We start from the raw sequence: 23,775 nt of genomic DNA, 5'->3' as shown, positions 1-23,775 counted from the left end.
GAGAGAGAGAGAGAGAGAGAGAGAGAGAGAGAGAGAGAGAGAGAGAGAGCAAGAGAAAGAGAGGAAAAGGGGGGAGAGAAAGAAGAGAGAGTAAGCTCTTACGCTCGCACGCGCTCATCGAGGGTGCGAGAAAAGAGCCCGGGTTCCCTTTGAAAGGCGATCGTCGCATCGCGGCTCCGGAGCGAACACGTAGATTTGCCGTAAATCTGCGGTAGATACGCGTCCAACACGGTGCGAAATAACTAAATCGACCGTGCATCGAGAGGAGATCACGTCGCTGCATCGAGCCGTCAGGGTCGTCCGCCGTCGACGACCGTGCTGGATAGGTAAGTGATCGTGAAGAGTACTTTAGTGCCGGTTTTCTCCTCGGCCGGTTCCTGAGGGTGGATAAGTGATTAAGCAGGTTGGTCGCGCCTCCTTCGATGACATTCAAGTGATCAAGATCAGTGATTCTCGGTTGCACGCGGCTGTAAAGGCTGTCGTGATCGTCGCCGACGTTATCGTTGCCATGGATTTTATGAACTGTGATGATGTGCACCACCGAGAGAATGTCTCGATCCCCAAGTGATATGAAAGGATAGATTTAGAAATTTGCAGAAAATTCGGATGTTTTCCGAGAAGGGTATAATAGTGAAGTAACTCTGTTGCATGGAGAATCTTTCTGCACTTTGTGTTGCCGGATAAGAATTCATCATGCGTGATTAAGTTATATTAGAAAACGAGAAAATTTATTAGATAATTTATATAGAATTAGAAAAAATTGTACATTTTTAATCTTTAGATATGTTTACGTATATTTGCTGTTTTTGCAGTAAACATGGAATCGTAAAATAATAATCAATTATCTATTAAATATTTCACTTATATAAGAACGGTTGTTTCGTTAATATATAATTAGCAAGGAGAGAGAGAACGATCGACCATTTATTATCAAATCGTATAAATTGATAAAAATTATCGATTCTTACAGTTAAATGACAAGGTTAAGGATGGGAGAACAATCGCAGAAATAATTCCTTCTTTCACAAGTCGTGAAAATGGATCGAAAGTCAAACCAAAAAGAGCCGGTCCGTAACTAAATAATCAAGGCGGCGTACAATAAGTATACGCGTATCGACTTGTAGCCAATGAAGGAAGTTAGACGTGCACAAACACTTCGTACAATTAAAAGACAATATTTGAATACCGAGTCAAACACCGCCAATACGTAAATATCAAGGAACGCTTCCGTTCCAATCCGGAGAATCTTGAATATCCGCGATATCCGGAAGAACATAGGATAGTCGCGAAACAGTACGAGAGTAATCTCGCAAATTACAATCTCGGAGATGATATAATCGAAATAAAATATATTTCATACAAAATTTATTCACGCTAGACCAATTGCAATTTTTTTGGCAAAACCCCTAAACTGAAATTGTTAAAAAATTCTAATAATCTTTTTCGAAATGTGATTATTGAACTCTTCGCAGTGTGTGCTCCTACACGGGATCAATAACCGGAAGTATATCGATTTTTTAAACGACAACTAGTCGAGGAGAATTTAAAACAGGCCGTACAGTCCTACGTAATGAGTCACAGAAGTACTGATGGGGATCGGAATAATAGTCCCGTGCGAGAGAGCGACGAAAAATGCAAACTAGAGGAATCTACGAGGACCTCCTCGGCCCCTCTTTGCATCTGTAATTGGTGTAGACTGCCTTGGCGTTCTTTTTGATAATGATAAAGAGAGACGCACTTGAATAAACGGGACATTCCTGTGGTGGATCTCCTCTTAATCTCATGGAAACCATGGCGGCGATGACGACGATGACGATCACGGCGACGACAACGATCGGAAATTCTGCATGACGCGGCGCCTCGCGTTCGAGCACGTGCAACCGCTGTTGCTGTTACATTCGCGGTCGATTGTTGCTATTTTCCTGACGACACGCCGCGATCTCGTCGTTCGCGAAGCAATCTTGCTTCACGCAAAAACGAACGGTCGGTAAATCCGTCACGGTCGACGTGCGTCCGATAGCTCGCCTATCGCGTAACGATCAACGGGCGTGATATATTAAATCGCCTTTCAACGGAAACGCGAGGTTTCCGATGAACAGTTAACTCTGCATATCGACCGTAATAATGCTGCCGATCCTCGCAGCCTCAACTGCGATGTTGCATTTCTAATACGCAATACTAGTTAGAAGACTTACTTGTCCGCGTCGCTACCGTAACGCTGAACGTTAAAAGAAATGTTCCTCTCACAGGAACATTTATTCTCGCTTTTTATTTCTTAATCTTCAACTACGGCTATATGTAAACTGCAAGTTTTAAAGCATTCTGTTTCAACAAAATGCAAATGAATCGCTTTATGGCGATTGATAGAGGAACTCTCAAAATTCTTTAGAGAAGAATTTTACTCCAAAGAATGAAAATTCTGCTTGTTTTGGAAAAGAATGATTGAATTTTTAATCTTCATATCAGAGAAATCTTATTCCTTAGAAATTCTACTTCAAAGAACTTAGAGAGAAGGTTCAAAGTTTTTTATCTATAATTTAAAACCTTATGGTACCAATCGTATAGGATAACTGTCCCTATTAATATGCCTTTTAGCCAATTTGCTTATTACTGAATTAATTATTAAATATTGTAGCTTTAATTTTATCTGTTTGCAATCAATATCGGTTTTTTCAACTACTTTTTTTTCTTATAATATTTCTTTAATCTAAAAAATGTTAATACTTTATAATGTTTTTGACAAAAATAAAAAATATGTTTTTGTCTCTATTAGTGAGTTCTCTAAGCGGCGATGGCCCTATTAATGTGCCCCCAATTTGGGAGCAATGCCTATCCACATTTGACTCATTTTAACATATAATTACTAAAACAGGTAATAAATTTAAGCTAATTGCTTATGTTAATATTACATAAATCATTATTTCAATTATATTTATTTCAATATACACTTATAACACAACGTTCTCAGCTCCAATACAGAGCACATTAGTAGGGACAAGTTTAAAATCTTGCGGTATATTACTAGATTCACATAAATTCCTTATATCTTTCGAAAAATATTTAAAATACTTTAATACTGAAAAAATAAAATATTATCTTCGATATCGTATGGATTAATAATTTAACTTAACAAAAAAAATATTTTTTCTTATTTAGTCGTGCTAGTTTTCTTTATGACTTATCAAAATACAAAAGCACCCTAATAGAGACAGGCACAGTAATTGGGACAGTTGTACAACCGTCTCAAATTTTCGCATCAAGTTTGAAATAACTTATTGCTGTAGTCGAGTTAATATCATGTATGATTAATCATTAAGCTATTTGTAATGACATTGTAAAATTCATGAATAAATTTCGCGGAAGGCTTTTTTCCACTCTATCAAGTGATTGTTTGACATCATATTTATTTAGAGATTTAATCACTAAATTGTTTAACTCGATTAAAAATTAAAAAATGGAAATATTCAACGCTGAAGCGAATTTTGTTTATAAGAAAAAAAATAGATTCCGCAGAATCTGTGCATGAAGAGAAATACCGGGAATACGTTAACAAAGTACTTATTATTGAACGTTAATTAGCAAGATCAACTTGTGTCCACAACGATGCTCGCGCGCTTGTTAGGTAGAACGACGAAAATGAAACGTGGTAATGGAGTGTAAATAAGAATCGTGTCTCGGCAGACACGTGATCTAGGAAGGGCAATAACCGAGAGAGAGAATCCGAAGTTTGTTGGTCCACAGGTAGACGGTGAGAGCGTCCTTAAGCCGCTGAATGATTATTTTGCGATCAACTCAGCCATCACTGCTGTCGCGCAACTTCTTGATAGGACATTTGCTGGTTTCTTTCTGTAATAGTACTGTTAGCCATTTACTTTAATTACGATTTTGCTTGCATATATTTCTTATGCATTACTAATTTTTTCAGTATTACACTTGAGGAAAACTCATAAAAAATATTATTAGGTACGAAGAACCGCCTTGATTGAAAAATATCTGGTAGAATTAATTAAAATTCTAGTTAAAAATGAACGAATCAGAATTTTCTGATTAAATCTGATTAGAATTATTTATTTTCTGATTAAAATTCTAATTAAGACAACCGGAGTTTTAATTGAAATAATCAGAATCTTTTGATTCGTCTATTTTTTACTTGGAAAATCTTTCTCTTTTTTTAAAATTAATTTTCTTCCTTTTACATCTACATACATTACATTTAATCATAAAAAATTATCTTGCAAATTAAATAATTTGAGAGATCGAAGATTATAAAATGAGTTAACGGTTCACAGTTCTTTCGTTACATCAATATGAAAAATAAAATATTGCACCTAAACTATCGAGGTTTTAATGTTACATTAAATACTGTGTGAGAGAGAAATGTCGTACGTGTCTTCGTCAGGCCCGTTTTAGATTCTCGCTTGACCGAGCACTCGAATCGCACGGATATTCACGAAACGGTAAAAACGAGAGAAGCGAACGGTGTGTGTCGAAGCAATGTATTCGTCATGAGCACACGCTACAATAAGTTTCAAAAGGACGAGGCGCGTGTCGGATCGTCGCCGTCGCTCGACTTTGAATGACGGACGCTTCACGTGACTTTCAAAGCGATCGATCGTTGAGCGTATTGAGCCGATAATCTATCCGATAAACAGTGTTGCGGATAAAAAAAAAACAACAACGAGAGAGACGCTTGGACGGCCGTCGGCCTCCGGTTATAAAAGAACAGCGTGTTACAAACAACGTGTGTAAAAATATCGAGTACATAGGTTCGCTCCTGCAGCGCGTGAAATGAGCTCGCGAATTCAATCGGACGCATCAATTCTTCACTCACGTAGGACAATACCGTAGAAATCGGATGGTTTTGCTGAATTTAGCGATACTTTAACAAATCGATAGAAGTCCTGGGACGATGACCCACGCTCTACTGCAGACGAGACAAAATAGGAATGTGCGAAACTATCAAGTTTCCAAATGGTATTTCCGCGCGTGAAATGCATTTGGTGTGTACCTCCGATCGATAAATCGAGTTGGACGTTCAGTCGTGAAATAGGATGATAAATTATCAGCTTTCTTGCTATCCGCACAATGAGGTGTAACACTGCTCTAGACACGCAAGAATTTTAAGCATCACGTACGAGAGTCGTGCTCTATCGACTATCGCGGTATTACAGACTGCCTCTAGTACGTTCGCGGCCGTCACTAAATATTATTACGCGAAACACTTGTTCATTCTTCTTGACGTTTTATCAACGGTTTTTTCCCTCTTCATTTCGCTCATTGAAAAAGCCATACAATGTTCGAACTTCGAATAGTTTCTCTCTCGTCTGATCGATGTATCGCGAATGCGCGTCCGGTCGAGTGCTTTTTATTCCGCGTGTGTTCGACCGTTCTTCGATATCGAATGCGGTTTATAACTTCTGTCCGGTAACCAGTCGTGTACTCGATAAAAATCGGCTACTCGGTCTCAGTGAGATCGGAGGGAATTTCAATGCGCGCATGAATCGCTCCAACGCCACCTTGGGACTCGTCCCACGTATAGTGCACGACCTCACGAACGGTTTTCAGACCGCTAGTCGGCATATAGGTGCGGTTTGATTTCCTCGTTTATTCAATACTATTAAAAAAAGAAATACTTTACTAGTACTACGATATAATGTATCTTCTCGAAATAATTCTTTAACTCGTATCAATTAATTGGGGGTCTGTAAAAGATATACCTCTTTAAATTATATTTAAATAAATTTTTTATTTTATGCTTTGCGATTCTTTTAGCATTACGATAAAATATTAAGTAATACGTAATTAATTCTATACTAAGAAACATAATTGATATAAAACGTATATTATAGGTGCAGAAAATATGAGAAAAATTATTATACTAAAAATGATAAGCACCTATTTCTCAAAATGGTTTTATTATATAAAATTATTCTCCAATATACTATTTATAAAAATAAAGATAATTTAAATAATAATTTGAAAAATTTGTTTGAATATGATTTAAAGAGATATATTTTTTATAGACCCAATTAATTGATACGAGTTAAAGAATCATTCAGGAAAGATATATTATATTGTAGTACAACTAAAGTATTATTTTTTTAAAAAAGTAAACACAAGATGCGTGAACATAGACGCCATATAAAAGTGAAGAATTATGTCACTTTGGAAGTCACGCACAGTTGAACTCGGTTAGGCGGTCGACGGTTTGAAATACTTTAGACATGCCTTTATTTCAGCATAAACGAAAATAAAGATAATGTGTTACGTTGTGGATTTTATTTTTTCTCATTTTTTTTTTTAAGCAAACCTGCATTGTTGGCCTAGTTCCGCTAATAATGTAAAAGTACCTGTCAGCCGGTGCGTCGGCCGGCCGTCAGAATTGTCACCGACAACTGGTCGGTGACCTGTCTGCGTCTCTCTTCTTCGCGACACGCGTCTCTCTGTTCCTTCTTTCACGGCCTATCCTTTCTCTTCGTGAATCAGCATGCAAACAGGGACAGGAACAGGTCGCGAATACGAGTGCACGCGACTCGCCGATGGCTTATCCACGAAATAATTCGCGTCGACCTAGTAGCGATAAATTATGGGCGAGACGACAGCGCAAATAGACACCGCAGGTATACTGCTACTGAGCATACTAACGAATACTACATAACCGTGAGATATGGGCCGATATGCTATGTGGATCGTCGTGTTAGCGGCCTACTACTAGCAGGTTGCCGCTGGTGTATCCGCTCATATCGCGCACGATTACTCTCTCACGACTGTAGAGGTGGGTCTACCTGATATCGAGAATTAATCTCCATTGGTAATCGGGTTTTCGTATAATAACGGTAAATTATCCATCCAAGCGGCTTAGCCGTTGCGCTCTCGCTGCTCTTCGTTACCGTTGTATGGTTTTGTAATTAGCCGGTTAATTCGTCGTGTGGCACGATATTGCATTATCGCGACATTCGATACGCTCGAGCATTCTGAAGAAACACGAAAAAAAAAAAAAACGAATTTAATCTGAAAAAGTAGAGCGTGACTGTTACGCACGAGAAATCCCCGCAGAGCGCTGTCACTCCTAAACGCTCGTGGTCCTCGCCTACCCACAACTTCCTACGATTGTTGTTAGAATATTCGCACGATTATCCCTTGCGAGGCAACCGAGATAGATATCCCGGAGAACGAGCTAATCGAAAATGATGTAACGTTCAGTCACGTTCTATTTTCTTCCGTAACAACTCGCCATTTATAGATAGAAAATGAGAAACTCATCAAGTTTCTTTCATTAAGTTTCAAAGATATAAATGTAGCTAAGAGAATATCATTCGTAGACAGTTTAATTAAAGAGATGTGACAAACGTAATAACTTTTTACGGAAAGAGCCACTCTAAATTTAATTTAAAAAAAATTGATTATCTACAATATCATTTGTGAATTTGGATAATTCTCTTTGTTTTGTCGATACCATCATTGACACGTCCTGTTGATTTGACGAAAACGCTCGCGATGTTTTTGAACTCGAACCTTATCAGAATCATTTGTCTTCGTCGAGGGGGATGATTCCGCCGGCCTTGCGATAACCCTTCGTTTTTAACTTCCTTGAACACTTGCTCGTTCTCGCGGAAAGAAGAACTGTCGCTTAACGAGCACAATCGTTAATCGTCCTCGTGTGGTATATAGGCGAAAGTCGCTCGACCGTGAAGAACGAACTCTGAAACTCGTGGCGTTCGTACCCTCTATCTATCTATTCTGGTGCGCGACGAAGCCACGACCGTTGTTGCGCGTGACGGCCATTCCGAGATTAATAACGTCGAAGAATCTCACCTTCTCATTCTGCCTCTCATTGGCGAGAGAAGCCTTCATAGTTTCGTCGACTCCTTCGCCGCCGCGGCGGACGACGAAGGAAGAGCAGAGAGGAAAAAGAAAAGAAGAAAAAAAAAGCACGAGGAAAAGGGGGCAAGGAAAGAGAGAAGGGCTTGAGAGGAAAGGAGAGGGAGCAACGGGAGGAAACGCCGGCCTAGTGGAACACGATCTTACCTTGATGAAGACCATTTACGGAGCCTTGTAATAAGATAGTAACAGACTGCGGCTCCTCCTCGATCGTTCTATCTCGAACGTATGAAGAATAGCAGTTCGCCTTCTTCTCTCATTTGCTCTTCCCTTCGTTTCCTTGTCCTCCGCCGCGCTACGCCGCGCTACGCCGCGTCGATCTGTTCACTCGTTCTCTCTATCTTACTTGTTTTGTTCTATTTCATTTCGTTTCGCTACATTTTCTAGTATTTCCTTGCTAGACCGTGTCCAGCTGACGGTCTCAGAGCGCGCCGGCTGACACTCGGTGGGGTTTCCGCGGCTCGGAAAGATATTGAAGTACATAGCAAGGTTCGCGAGTGAGAGAGAGAGAGAGAGAGAGAGAGAGAGAGAGAGAGAGAGAGAGAGAGAGAGAGAGTCAAAAAGGAGACCTCTTCCGGGTCTCGGAGGGTGACGCGCAGCTCGATTCCGAGAGCTCAATGCCGAACCACATCGCACTGATTCAAACATTGATATCAATGTAATTGGCCCATTTTCAATTGCAGGCACGCACTCAGTAACCGTAGGTACATATCACAGCAATGATCCCTCGTCATAATTGAGGATCATTGAGGATGTACCTAGCGATTGCTCGAAGTTGCAGTATTAGATCGTCCGGTCTCCTGAGATATCAGCAATCGTCATAAGGATATGAATCCCACAATAATCGCTCAATCGTCCAAGATATATCTCTAGCAGTGATAGACATCAAATATACCTTTCACTATTTTTATACAGTACGGAGTTAATCTTCTTCGTTATTAGCATATTGAGTAGCTAAGCTAACACGGTAGCATCAGTGGGACAAGGACTGACCGGGATAAAACAGTCCATCACGAAGCGTTCGTGCTACTTTGCGCCGCGGACTTAACGACGTGCCGTTTCGTGGGTGTCCCCGGCGGCGATTATCGTTCCAAGGCTGACAACGTACGAGTCTCGTCGACAGGATTTGTCGTTCCGTGAGCCCGCCTCGGAGCTATGGGCCCACAACTAGCGGTCAGAAGTCGGCGGAGATCGTATCTCGCGTCTACACCGGGTAAGACAACTCCACTGGCAACTAGCGCTGTGTGGTTGCCCCTCGCGGTTCACGCGGTCTCGCATCCGGCTCGCCATCGTTACATTATTTCCCGTGCGCCTTGTCCCTCGGAAGGTGATCTTTACTGGCGTGTAGCCGGGTGCACTAGCAGCCTCACTAGTGTACTATTTATTTATACAGAGAAACGAAGGTGTTCCCCTGCACCTGGGCATAGGTCACACTGACGTTCCGTTGTATGCCTTGAGCACGAGCCGAGCATGGTCGTCACGCTCTTTTACTCCATCGATCCTTCGACACCTGAGGCTGCATACGTGATTGTATCTTTGAACGCGAGAGTTTGATTCACGAGGAATCTTTTATGAAGTCCATTCTTAATTATTCTTCATTTTATAATGGCCGGAAATGTTTGCCTACTCTTGCCAGCTTGCATTGTTTGCTCTTATCACAGATAATATGTATAAACTAAACATTTCCTCATTTTAACATCTGATTAAAAAGAATGGAATTAGCATTTCTTTTCATAATTCGATACTTTAGAGATAAAGAGAGCGATACAATTTAAGCTACTTTATTCTTTCTAGATCGATAGTGACAACTTCATAGAAATGTGAAGTCTATTCTTATTACGTCTTTTTCTTAGATTCTTATGCTATGTTTGTAAGATGTTTCATAAAATTTCGCCGTTTCTCTCGTCACCGCGTAAAATAAATTTGATTTATTTTAGAGGGAACCGAAAAAGAATGACGTGAAATAATATCTTGAAGATAATTTAATCTTCCGTTACGTCGCCAGAGATTCATTGGTTTTAGAAAAGTTAATAAAAGTCACGACACGTTCTTTCACACACACTCGTGAGCGCTTCCCAGAAGTTAAGAATCGTTCAGCTATCGTCCTGCACTTCCTTGTACTGGTTTCCTAGTCGGGACGTCGTGTCGGTCGATCTGGAAACCTCGTATAAGAAATCACTATCGTGACTCGCTAAGGCCATCGAGCGTGTTACTTTGGTAAAGTCCAGGCAGGCACAGATGCGCGTGTCTCCTCTTGGCAGGGTATAGAATCACCGTTTCTTCAAACGCGCCTTCTGCCCTCGCTGTCCCGTCATTATGGTTCCTTCACCTCGGCATTACGCGGAAATCTGCACGGCGAGGTTACTCTTTATGAGATTTTCCGAAACGTTTACCGTAGAATTAGTATTTGACAAATTTGTAATTATGACGTTCTCGTAATCCTCTTGCTGAGGAGGCACGCTTATCAAATCCTCGTATCTTGAATCGGAAAGGATAAGGAAGGAAGGAAGGAAGGAAGGAAGGAAGACGTTTGCCAACACCGAATACATTTCCACTGTGCGGTTGAAATCCGAAAGATTTTCCCATGGCACATTGGTGTTTGTTCAAGGTGTCGATTCTCCGCTAAGTGGCGTGGCACCTCGACTTTAAAGGATTCCGCTTTTCCGGTTCATACGGTACATGACGCTCTGCGCTGCCGCGTCGCGTCGCGTCGCGTCGCGTCGCGCCGCGCCCAAAGCAAACTCGGCTGTGTTTCAGGGATTCCATGTAAACTCAAGGCAAACAGCGATGAACACCAACTTGGAGAGTTTCCCGATGTGTATACAGGCACATTAAGGGCGAAGGAAAGACTTCTGCTCCCACGCGCCGTCGTCCGCTCGTTGCAGGGAGACACGCTGTCATGACTGCCATTATTATTGTAATTACTTCAGTACCCTTATACACGCGATGCACCATGTATTTGCATGAGATTCTGCGCTTCTACTGGGCGTAACCGGCATGCCGAGATAGGCTGTGTTTAAGGGAGGTATAGACTCGCGTAGGTATATACCTTAAAAACTGACCGTACTAACGACGGGGCGAATTCCATACGAAATGCAATCAGATTTTCTGATCTGTGTTTGAGAATATTAACCATAAATAATTGAAAAATATATAGTGCGGATAGGTAGATAAGCTATAGGATTAGCTAAGACAGGAGCCCATGAATTTGTTCGTCTGGAAAATTACCGCGGTAATAATCTTAGGCGCGTCCGGCTTGCAGGCCTCATGCTTTTACTATTTTCTTGAGAATTATGGGCCGCGGTCCATAGAGCCCGTATGCTTCGCATCGCGACGTTATCGACATCTGCTGATAATTATTGTACTGTACGAGAGAGACATGTTTATGTCACGCAGGCTCATTATATTTGGCAATTATGTGCCACATAAATCAGAGATATATGTACGCGACTGACAATTTCCGCATTCGATTCAACGGCGCGAGCGTGTCGGCAAATATTTGCGATTACTTATCTGCGATCATTCGCGCTTCGTGTTCCTTGATACTTTTTCTGCTTGGTCTTTCCATTATAGTATTTTGTTGAGATTCGAGGAGACTTTAAGATAGACTCTTGAGAGTGCACATAAGATAATCTGTCATAAAAACTTACTGTTTTTAAGATGAATTAAAGATTACTTTTTATTCATTATTGAGCACATTTTTAGAATTTGATATAAGAACAACATAAATCATCATAAGTCATTGTTTCTCATATGAACGTTTTGTAGACCTGGTATCTAAAAAGTTAAAAACAGAATGCTCGAAGGCAATCGTGTATCTCCTACCTATTCCGATTCAGAATCCTCTAATATCTCAATTTCGATAAAAATTGATTTATGAGGTTTCTAAAAAAAATGACCGATTTACTTATAAAATAAATTCTCTCTTTCGAAGTATATATTCGATCGTATACTCTTTACCCGTCGCCCAATTTAAAAGAATGACGACAGCAAATTTCATGGATAGCGGTCCCACCGACAACCGACAAATTTACACACATCTAATATGTCTTATTTCTGCTGGAGAGACAATTATCTTACCATTTTGCCACGCCAGACATTATTTGGAGCGATTCGCGATCGCGTCGACCGGACCTCGCGGTAGAGCTTCTCATTTCATAGGTGCGAAATGATAGCTAACTACAGAGAGGCTAACATCACGCGATGGGATTGATGGTTGCGTTAGGCAGCCAGGCGATGAAAGCTCGCGTAGAGAGCAGTTCGCCGTGTTGCGTTAGAATACAGAGCAGCCGCGGCGGTGGCGTCGGCATCTTCTGCTTGAATACACCAAAGGACGGGGAATGTCGGTACCGCTAGTTTGCATAATAATTAATCACCGGTGCTCCTCATAACGGGCGATTTCCGCCGCTCCTTGAGATTGTAGCTAGGCTACGGCAACCAATAATATCGCGGCGGTGGCGGTGGATAGCGGACGAACCGGCTCTTAGCGAAAACGCGAACAACAGAGGAAGGAAGAAAGCTGCATCGACAGCCGGCGCGGGAATAATCAAGTATTAACCAGTACATCCGTGCGGCGTTCGATTAGGCTCGAGGATGATCCCCGTCATCTTTGAAAGGAAATCGGCGAACGATTAACAGAACGGAAAGATAGCGGACACGCAACATCTCGCGCGGAATTGCGCTCCCTTTATTCGATGAACCTCTCCGACGCGTTAGATTTCTCTTGAAAGGTATAAGAATGGAAATGAGAAAGGGATACCAGTTTGCTTGCTCGTGCCGTAGGCTCAAAATGTATGTTACAGTTCATATTAACACAGTTTATTGAGCTACCACGCCTTCATGGTGTCGGAGTTAGATCCGGAGTATTGTTTCTCCGGGCTTTAGGAGAGATTCTTCATATCTATAATACCACGCAATATATCATTCGTTTATCGCTATTGGGACGCCATTCAATACAACGAGCGTAAAATAGAATACCTGAAATTAATCGTATTTCATTCCGCCGGAGGTTACTGTTAGCAGGATGTACTGATTCCTCTGTTGGCGATATTGCATATAGGTACGTTTGATTAAACGACCACGATTATGTTCCTAGGATAATTAAGTGGGTACCGTTGCTGAACGTTCAGAATCTCAGATCGAAGATATTGTTCCGCCATAATTACGATGGCGCGTTACATATTCATCGATGCCGTAACGCATGCTCGTTGAAATTTTGCCCACGATCGAGGGTGTGCAAAAGAATCATCATAACGCGATGCGATTAAACTGGTTTGATGGCAACCAAAGATGCAAAAAATTCTAATCGAGATTCATCGCGTTGAAATTTTCGACTGGTCCATTAAATCGCGTGCCCTTCCAAGAATCTATCAACTCATTGGTCCAGCCCAACGGCCATTATCGCGAGAGCATCATTCTGAATTATGCGCCTCGCCGACGAGCATAGGATGCTGCTTGTTGGGGGAAGGGTGTGCGTAATTGATGGGCTTTAATGGGCTGAAGATTATAACGTGCCGTGTTTTAATTACCGTGATCGTAGCATGTCTTCCTGTTATTATGCAGCCTGATGTGAACTGACGCGATCGAGCGCGCCCTAAACTTTGTGATTACTCGCGACGATCTTCCTGCCAATAAATGTGACGACGACACCATTTTGCTTGCCGTGATCTTCGATTAACGATTACTCTCTGCGGTAATAATTTACCACGCATATCAGCTCTCAATCTTACACGGTAATCCATGGTTAACGTACTTCTAATCGTTGTAATTACCTCGCTGAGACGAAAGTACATAAGATTAATAATTCATATTCTTAAACGCGTTTTAATACAGCATGTTTTATTTATATGTTGTGTATTAGAAATTATGTTAAAAGAAAATTGAATTATTTTTTAATTAAAAAAAAAAATAACTTTAACTTTTAGTTTCTTTCTAATTTTTTCATCGCGGTAACATAAAATATTTATATTTTATAAAAGTAATCTAATACAATAGAATTCTAATTGGTGTGACATACAAAATGAAAATGAAGTTTAATAGACTTTAATAATATTTTAAATGCTACCTAATTATTTTCGCGGAAACAATATTTAGCAGAGGAGAGCACGTGTAATGAAAACGCGGCACAAGAATGGGCGCTACGTGCCGGACAAAACAGCCACTTATGGATTATCCATGAAGAAGTCGTTGCATTCCCGAGATCTTCTTCGTGTTTACACGAGCGTGGCATTTCTCGCTAGAAACTTGCCGCTTGCTCTGTGGGTTTGTTCTCAAAGGGCTCGTAAGTAAATGGCGCGACGAATAGGAAAAGACTATCAACATGGAAAAGGAAGCAACATCGTTGTAAAGTTATTTGTCAATAATTAAGAAGAAGCAGAAGCTAGAATATTAATCTATATAAATTTAATATCATCTTTAATATCAGTAATGGTAAAAAAAAAAGAAAAATTATGTTAAACAATTAAATACATCAGGCAAAGCATAACGAACAGTTTTGAAGCGGACAAGAGTTCAAATACACCGCGGAAAGGGAAAATGAAGTAAGAGATAAAACGGGAGTTGCTTAGCCTCGCGTGAATTTTTACAGAATGAAGGGGAAAACGAAGAACGAACCGTGTAAGTACGTCGGTTTCGTATCAACTAAGAAACTCGGAAGCATGACGGACGAACGAGGAAGATGAGATTACACCTTCATTAGTTTTTTTTTCTTCTTCGATATATGTAGGAGATATATACACAGGCAGAGTCTGGACGAACGTAAAGAATCGCAAGTAACTTTCAGCCGAGTTATGCGCGTGGTATTAATATCGAGTTAATTGCTTAGTGACGAGAGGCGTATCTAACGTTGTTGAGTAAATTTGAAACTATGCAATATTCTGAGGTATTTGAAAGAGAGCATGTTTCTAGAACTTGTGTGTACAAACATCGCAGTTAATTGCATATATACTTGTTAAGTAATTTTATTACAAGTTTTACTATCAAGCGAAATGTTTCAAACTTGTGCTAAAATCTTACGATTTATATAATAAAACAAGCTTAATGTTGATAAAAAAAGCTATTATTATATATGTTTTGTAAAAAATAAGAGTATATAAAAAATATTATCTGTTTGAAACTGCCGGATATGTCTACACGTTAACATAAATCACTATATTAGTGCAAATTCCTTGAAAAGCGTAATCGTAAAATCTTTCTGCTCGGTACAAATGTATATGTATATATATGCGCTTATTAGCTGTGCATTTGGCGGAAATGGACAGAGGAAGCAGGAAAAAAAGGTAACGAGGAAGATGCGTATCTCGTGAGGTTGTAGGCGAGGAAGATGCGTCTTTCTATGAGGTATTACGATATCGATGGAGGGGCGTATCTTGCGATAATGCGCGTTATTACGTGCTGCCGAGCGAACCAGCAATCGATAGAACGATCGATCGATCGATCGAGGGGACGTTTCAATCGCGATCAGCTCTATACCACAATGGGTCCTCTTGAGTTTCTCATAGCATAGTTGAACGGCTGACATCATAAAAAAATGGAATAAACGAATTTATTATATAAAAGCCGATTAGTCCATATATATTGAAAAGTTACTTCTAGTTGGAAATCCCGACACCGTAAAGAGTACTTGACATTTTTAAAAATGAAATTTCCACCGTCACAATTTTTTTATTCAATTAATTTCAAGATAGCTTGGCTCAAACGCGTCCTTGAGAACTTTGAGAACTTTTGTCCCGCACGGTCCATTTAAATGAGATTAATAGATGTTCTCAACGCGGAAAATGAATTTGACGATGACTCGCGAAGATTAATCAGAAACCGGAAAGATCCATAACGGGGAATAAGTCGAACGCCTTCCTGTATTCGCGGAAACCAGCAGGTAAAATACTAAACCGTCTGCGTGAATTCTCGGAGATTAGCAGCAGGTAAAATGCGAACGGACCTAATATGGGCGAGGGTTGCGCCGCGCCGTGGGGGACCGCGGGGGAACACGAGGAGTCCGGGTGGTTTATCCTCCGCAGCGCGTAATTCTAGCTCAGGTAGGTTTATAAATAGAGGCCGTGTACGTGTTGCTGACCTGTTGCTCGAGAGCACCCTCGTGTGAACGTCGGGGCCCTGAGTAATCGAACCCCGTTGTTCTGAGAGAGTGCCTTCTCTCCTCGCCGCCTCACGTACCTACCGTCGTTCGTGCCCAAAAGCACTCGCGCCAGAGCCGAGCCGAGCTGAACCGAGCTGAGCCGCGCGCGCCTGGGAGAGGTCATTAAGCGTAATGAATACCCGATAGTCCCTTAACTCGCAATATAATCGCCTCGGAGAAACTCCAAACACGATCACGGGCATTCGGTGTTCTGCGCGCTCCTTCGAACAGCCTCACGCCGGGCATTTCTGCGATAATGACCGTTCCGCGCAAGCTTCGCTGCGAATTTCAACGATGACCACCGTGTAATCGGCAAGGAACATGCGACCTCGCAGTTTACGTGTAAACGCGTACGACGCGTCTTATAAACTCACACAAACGTACACAAGTGAGATTCATGTGGGACGTACGGAGCGACATGGGTCGCTAGAGCTCTCGTGTCGCGATCTCTCGCGTCTCGAGGACTTCTCCAAACAGCTACGGTCAGTTTCAACCTCGAGAGAGATTGCCCGTTGATGATCGCGTAACAAGGTCCTCGCCATCAACCTGTCCTACCGCCACGCCGGCTACACTCGCCGAGACTGTTCAGTTTACCTGGCACGCGGAAGTCACCTCTTCAGGGACCGAGGGTTTCCTCGAGCGCCAAACTTGACGTGTGATCGTATGTACCGGCGGCATGCGATATATACAAGTGATATGAGAAACAAAGAGAGAGAAAGAGTGAAAAAAAAAAGGAAAATAAGGAAGAATACGACAGAGGTATTTTCCTTCTAATTGTTGTAATTACCTGTGAGAATTTCGCAGGAAAACCGAATGGAGGTGAAGAATATTTCTAATGGTGGAAGAGTCATGAAATTTCATTGTTTGTTCTGTAATCTCACTCGTAATTGACGCGTTTAACACACTACGGATTCGCCTTTTTGATCTCGTGAGCCATTCGATCCTATTTGCAGTCGTAAACTAAAAACGTACGTGCTCTATGTCCGTATGTTCCCTCCGCTCGTTTCTTAAGATTCGCCGTATCAGATACGTGAATTCGTCCTGCGCGATCTTTACTCCAACTTCCTTCGCGCCGGCATTCAAAGAGCTTTCCTATTAACGGAACTAAAATTACGACTGTTGCACCATGTCCCGCTAAAGACCAGAGATCATCGTACAGTACCCGCGGTAACAAAGTAGAGATCGTGTCTCTCACAATATTCTTTATACGCGGGGCTATGTAATTTTATACTCGTTCAAAGATTCCTCGTTTTCTTTGCGTGTCGATTTTATCGATAGCTGTCTGACTTTTACATCAGTCAAACTTTGTCATTCAAAAGAACTGCTTGTTCTCTTCCCACATAACTCTCATGCAAATAAAAATAATGACCGAATCTTTTTGCTCAATTTAATATAAATGGTAAATTTTGTAAAATGTAGGATGCATAGATTCTTCGTCTTGAGGCTTTCAAATAATGTGGGTAGTACTCCACTCCGATATATACTTATTCTTGTAGCTCTCTCAAGGACACGATGGAGGCATTATTGATGCATGCCAGACCGACATACTGTTATGCCAATAAAGCGCTCGGGATGGACTAGTACTCGCGCTGTCAATTATCGGGTTTTTAGTCGTCGAAACTCGCGTAGTCCTCAAAGAAGATGAAGCAGCACGTCGGCGGCTCGAGCATCGGATATCCCTTTTACGAGAGGCGGACAGGTCCGTTATTCATTCCCCGACTCGTACGATACCAACACGTACGAAGTACCACCTTGCCGGAAGTACGCGCTTTCAGTCGCCGGGCATTTGTTGTCATAAATTGTTAACCGCGTCATTACTTGCACGGACGTCGTAAATAAAACAATGTTGCAGTTGTACAAATCAATTTCAGAATTTTCAACGGGCATTTCGAGTCATGGCAAGAAAGAAGACCGCGAGATTAAACAGCTCCTTTACGCGAATGTGTACTTCGTTACGTCTCTATAAATTGATATGTCCGCGTAGTCGTGCAGTCGCGTAATCAGTTCCCGCTCCTTAAACTACGCGCACATATATTACGCTCATTTGCTCGCTCACGTGCACGCGAATGCGTGTATGTATGTACGCACACTTGCCCACACATCGATTATCGAAATACGGATTTACATAACATGTGCGAGATCAAATTAGCTGATGTGCGTGCCGATGACAAGCTTCGCAATATATTCATTTTCAATCGCTCTATATGTAGATTTGAGCCGCCTAACCGATTCCAAGTGACGGCACTGATTCGTCTCCTCGTTGAAAGTCGGTCGATCCGACTAGTTCCAATCTGATTAGCGAACGCGAACGGCGAGTAAAACCGGGACACGGTATCCACGACACGAACTTCGCCCACGGTCTCCTTTGCCGGTTGGTTGTATATAAGGAGTTTGTTCCCAGGTGAAGGTAATCATATTCCGCGTTCCACGATAATGGTGAACGAACGCAGCCTCTGGGCTGTAACGGAACCTCTGCCACCAGCCTGCACCCCGGCCTCTGTGTCGGACCCGTGGGTGCACCTTAGCTTAGCCGTGCCTCTCTAAGCCAAACTCCTATGTTGCCGCAATTATCGCACGACCGGCTGTTATCTCGGCAGGCAACGTCTCCCTCCTCTACGATCGTTATCGTTACCATCTTGTTCCTAAGCGCGGACAAGGCGGACTAGCCTTTGAACCTGACCTGACCTCGTGACCAGCCGCGATCGGGCTGGCACCGACCAGTAACGTACAACCGAGCGCTAATAACAATTAATTTGCTCTTATCCACAATTCAATGAAATACTTCGCCATGGGCGGCTGGAAACCGCACATGAAAAAGGATCCCGTTGCGGTTGCAGAAGCTCGATAGCGATCGTTGCTGTTATTACTCGACGTGAAGGTTACCTCAGCGTGAACGAGTCGAAGAGTAATACGCTCGCGCGTTATTAATAACTCACCGGATAATCACGACGTATTAATTAATGTATTAATTAGAGCGGGGCGTGCCTTATTTCGTATTTAACGCACTACTCGTTCTCGTTGTTGTTGTTGGTACTACTCTTCGCTTTGCGCTTCGTCCAATATAATTTATCATGAGCGTGAAAGTAAAATCGGGCATGCCTCTCTTCGCCTCGATATTGTTGGCGATGCCGTTCGTTCTCGTTTTTGAAGTTCCTTGTATATTGTTCTCGACAATACCATTATAGCATCGATTCAAAGTGCTTGTATTGAGAAACCAGAGGAGATTGACTATTACGATTGGATTGAATACAAGTTATCTATGATTGTGTGATCATTTATGGTCGTTAAATGTATACGAACTTATTTGAGAAGAGAATCAAAAGGCACGTTAGCTATACATTACGTATTTCTTAACCCTCCATTAGCAATGTGTAATTTTGCACTTTCCATCAGCAACTATAGGGACTTCGAACTTCAGTGTAGACACTTTTACATTGTTCCGGACTAAAAATCTAAAAAAGAATTTCGTATAAGTACACTTTACATGGAAATTACATGTTTATGACTAGAAAATTACTTAAATTACATAAATATGATTGGAAATTTACTGGAAATTATAAATTTCCAATCATATTTAGGTAATTTTTCAGTCATAGACATGTAATTCCTATGTAAAATTACATGCATTTTTTTCAGTGTTCTTATAAAGCTTTAACTAATATTTATTATCATAGAAATTAAGTTGTATTTTAGATTACTAATTTAAATTTTTATCTACAAAGTTTTACCGTATCCAAAAAATTGACTGTGCCTTCACAGTTTTATATTCAACGCTTCATCCTCCGGTAGAGTTAAAATATGATTACTCAAACTTTTAGTTTTATAATGATCACATTATTTTCAATAGGTGATTTTCGTAGAAATTTTTTTCTAGAATCGATATACGAACTTTAATACAGCATTTGAGAAAAATATGTAAAGAATAGGGATTTTGTTGGATTTTTCATCCAAGCTATCGAATATTCAAGGAACGGAGAGAAACATATTTCTCTACATTCTGAATAATTTTACATGTAACCGCAGTAAATTATAATCGACAACTCGGAGAGGAGCGGATCCCGTTATGAGTGGGCACTTCAGTCACAAGTTAAGAGGATCCGGAGAGTCAGTGGTTTCCAGCGTGTACGTCGTACGTACACACGCACAGTGCGTACTATCGTAGTCGTGAGCGCGTGCTACAACCGGAAGATGTCATCGCCGGCAATTACGAGCGAATCGAACGCAAATTTATCGGTGACAAACGCGGTGCGTGCAGGCCGGACACGACGCGACGTCGCGCCGCCGCCTGCAACGATGCACTTGGACGCGCGTCGCGCTTTATAAACGCGTGCATCCGAAGACACGGTGCCTTCCGTCGCGGCGCGGCCGTACCGAGAGCGTAAGTGGAATTAGTCTCGGTTCGACGGACGCGCCTACCTTGGACGGTTCTTGAACGAGCAAGATGGAAAGTAATGCACCTTGCGACGAATCGGGGTGAATCGACGAGAATGCCGATCGTGCCGATCGGGGGAAAGAGAGGAAGGCGCGAAGACAGTCAGTCGGGCCGATATTTTCATTCACAACGCATCACCACACGGGTGTGTCGTTTCTGGGTTGCGAACGCGGCCCGCACGCACCCACCGAACGTGAGATACGGGAGAAATGCGGTCTTATCGGGGGCCACTTCTCGGAAGAACAGACGAATGGGCATGAAACTTAAAAAAGATTAATAGGATCGCGCTATCGATGGGTATATTATTAAATCCTTTCCTGATACCTCCAAGAGGTTTGATTTATTAAAATCTTCTCTGTAAAGGATCGAAGTTGTGACATTTAAGTTATATCTTGGAGACAGAATTAGATTTTAAGTCAGTACGCGTGCATATTGCAAGTGAAATGAAATATGAATCTAGACCATGTAAATTTAGAAGCTATCAATAGTTTGCAGATTATCGCGAATAAAAGAAACTGAAATGACAGTTCCGACTATCTCACTAGTAAAGTTGGAAGAAATATATTCGTATTTCCACAATACTCACGCAATCCGATCCTGGCCAGTGTTCAGGCTGAGGCTATAGAGGTGCATGCGCGTATTAGCGGTATGCCCATTCACCGAATTCCCCTGTTCAATGGGTTGTACCGTGAATACGCAATGACGTAAGGGTCCCCGTTGCTTCGCCAGATAGTCTCAACGTATTGCGGACTCTATAATGTCCTCTTGCCGCGGTTTCATAGGGCAAAAATATCTCGCGGACTTATCCATTGGTGCGAGATTCATTATCACGATCGGCCGAGATATAATTTACTACGCGGCTAGCATGAAACGGACGTTAACGAGCGAGCGCGAGTTTAGGTGTCGCGACTTCTCGCATTGCTTCTTTTTCTTTTTCTTCTTCTCCTCTCTTCCTCCTTCTCTGAACTACAATGAGCTGCCGGTGGATGTTGCTGGGGGAAGAGTGGCAGAGGAGGAAATATACGTAGGGGAAAAGATGAAGTCGACAGGTAGAAGAGAAACTACCTACGCGCTCTCGCCCGCGCGCTCTTCTCTCTTTTATCTCGGTACCGCTTTGTATTAGGCCGCTGTCGCACGGTTGGTATGCGCCGCCAGGTTCACCAAAGTCCTCCTTTTCTTCCTGACCGGAGATTCTTCTTATTTTTCCTCCTCCACCACCTCCTCCTCTTCCCTCCTCCTTTATCGCAGTTTACCAGCAAAGTCAGCGCTCCTAAGTAATTTCTTTCGGTCAAGAACCCACGGACACGATCATCGCCTCCTCCTCTTCCTCCCTCTACATCGGAGAAATGCAAACGGGTTCATATTCAATTTTATAGCGCCCACTTGAAAATCGAACTTTTATTAGGTATATGAATCCTTTTTTTCGCTCACGCTTTTTCGCGTGCCTATTTCCTTATCGGGTGAGCGAGGTCTGCTGGTCAACGATATGAACGGAGGAGGTTGAGCACACGGCGGGCTCGTGCAAACACGCGTGCTCATTCCCACGCACCCACGCCTCTCATAGCCGGCTCACGCTCCAGGTAGACAGACGAATCGCATTTAGCCTCCCGCCGCGACGCGAATGCGTCAAATGTTTTCTCGCGTCGCGAATTTCGCGTCTTGACACCGTGATACATTGTATACCTTAAGGCTAATTCTACCAACACCGATTAACTCTCTCTACAGCGTTTAACCGATTAACTTTGTTGCTTTTCTCGAGACTGACTGTTTTCTTGATACTGACTATAACATAGATATACTGATAGATAATTAATACTAAATTAATGCAAAAGGGACTATGAGCCTAAGTTGGATGTTCACGCTATTTAACAAATTTTTAACAATTATTAATGAATCTTATGAGGAAGAAACGTTTCGATCTTTATTAAGTCCTTTTCGATGTTAATTACAATTTTCATAAACAATTTTCGAATACAATACACAGTAATTGTTCAGTGTGATTATATCAATTTTTTAATTATTAATACATTATCATATGCTTCGCATATATCTTTATAATACTTATTTGCTACAATAGTGTCATTATTAAAAAATATTTATCTTTAAGTTGCTTATATACGTTTGAAAAAAAAGGACGGGAACTTGCAGAAAACAAAAAAAGAAACATACTTTAAAAATACATACTTTTATAATAAAAGTATGTATTTTTAAACTATGTATTTTTAAGTATGTATTTTTTCCAGAAAATAAGTATGAATGTTTTGAATCATTAAAATTTTGTAATATTAATTTTGAAATGCAATTTTGATATAATAACTAATTGTAGAGGAATAAAACTTTTAGTTATTATATTAAAATTGCATTTCAAAATTAATGTTACAAAATTTTAATTATTCAAAACATTCATACTTATTTTCTAGAAAACTTTGTTTTTCAAGATGTGTCGTTGTTGTAGTAAATGAGTGACATGTTCATTTATGTAATGAATTTAGTTACTTATGTAAATTATATTATACTTGTCGCGTCGAGTCTTCTGCAGCACATAGACTCGCGAGAAGGTCAAAGTGCAGAGATGCGTTTGACTCGATTTCAAACGCGACCACTGTATCCAGCTGTCATCCTGTCAGATCAAGGCGAGAGTTACATGGTAGAATGCCACGTGACGAGATAGATATACCTTTAAGCCGCCTCATGATGGAATAGATAAGTGCGCGCGTACAATGGCTCGTTATACTTTCGCGCGTATGCAGATAACGCGAAAAAATTCTCAAAGCCGTCTGAGTAGGTATGAATCTAAGCCGAGCGATTGCATTCGTATATAATATAAGATGATCGATATTAAGGCGTATATAATATAAGATGATCGATATTAAGGCGCCTCCCCCTCAACTATGTTTACGTTAAAGTATTTTAATGTTATTCATTGGCAATTGATCGTGACTATTGAATAATCGATAAAGTAAACGAATTTTACTTATATTTAAATAAAATCAGAGAGAACGTTAAACTTGTGTGGTACACACAGAAAAAAGACTATTCTTAAATCAACTATAATATACTCATATGTAAGCAAAAATATTATAATCTTGCTTTAAAGATATCAATCTTGATTTGATTAAATTTGTTTTGATGCAAGTATTACTTTGCACTTAATTCAAGACTTGCTCAATTAAAAATCTTGTATCAATACAAATTCAAGACTAAAATTTTTAAAGCAAGATTACAATATTTTTGCTTATACATGAGTATATTTTGATTGATTTAAGAATAGTCTTTTTTTCTATGTATCACAAGTAAGAAATAGATTTAACTTTAAATAAATCTTGTAAAG

At 41.1% G+C, this 23,775-nt stretch overlaps 1 protein-coding gene across 3 annotated transcripts in view; it reads left to right on the top strand.

Annotated features, from left to right (window-relative positions):
• Nucleotides 1–28: 28 nt before the first annotated feature.
• The window catches only part of LOC108762683 (titin), a 42,878-nt gene continuing 19,131 nt past the window's right edge, over nt 29–23,775 (top strand). For all 3 annotated transcript variants that reach the window (XM_018509794.1, XM_018509795.1, XM_018509793.1), the window contains exon 1: nt 29–326. The gene's annotated coding sequence lies outside the window, so the exon portion shown is untranslated. The remainder of the gene's footprint in view (nt 327–23,775) is intronic.

The sequence above is a fragment of the Trachymyrmex cornetzi genome, unplaced genomic scaffold, assembly GCF_001594075.2.
Source record: "Trachymyrmex cornetzi isolate Tcor2-1 unplaced genomic scaffold, Tcor1.1 scaffold316, whole genome shotgun sequence".
NCBI classification, from domain to species: domain Eukaryota; kingdom Metazoa; phylum Arthropoda; class Insecta; order Hymenoptera; family Formicidae; genus Trachymyrmex; species Trachymyrmex cornetzi.
Note: the sequence above shows the minus strand (reverse complement) of the source record. Positions and strands in the feature narration are given on the sequence as shown.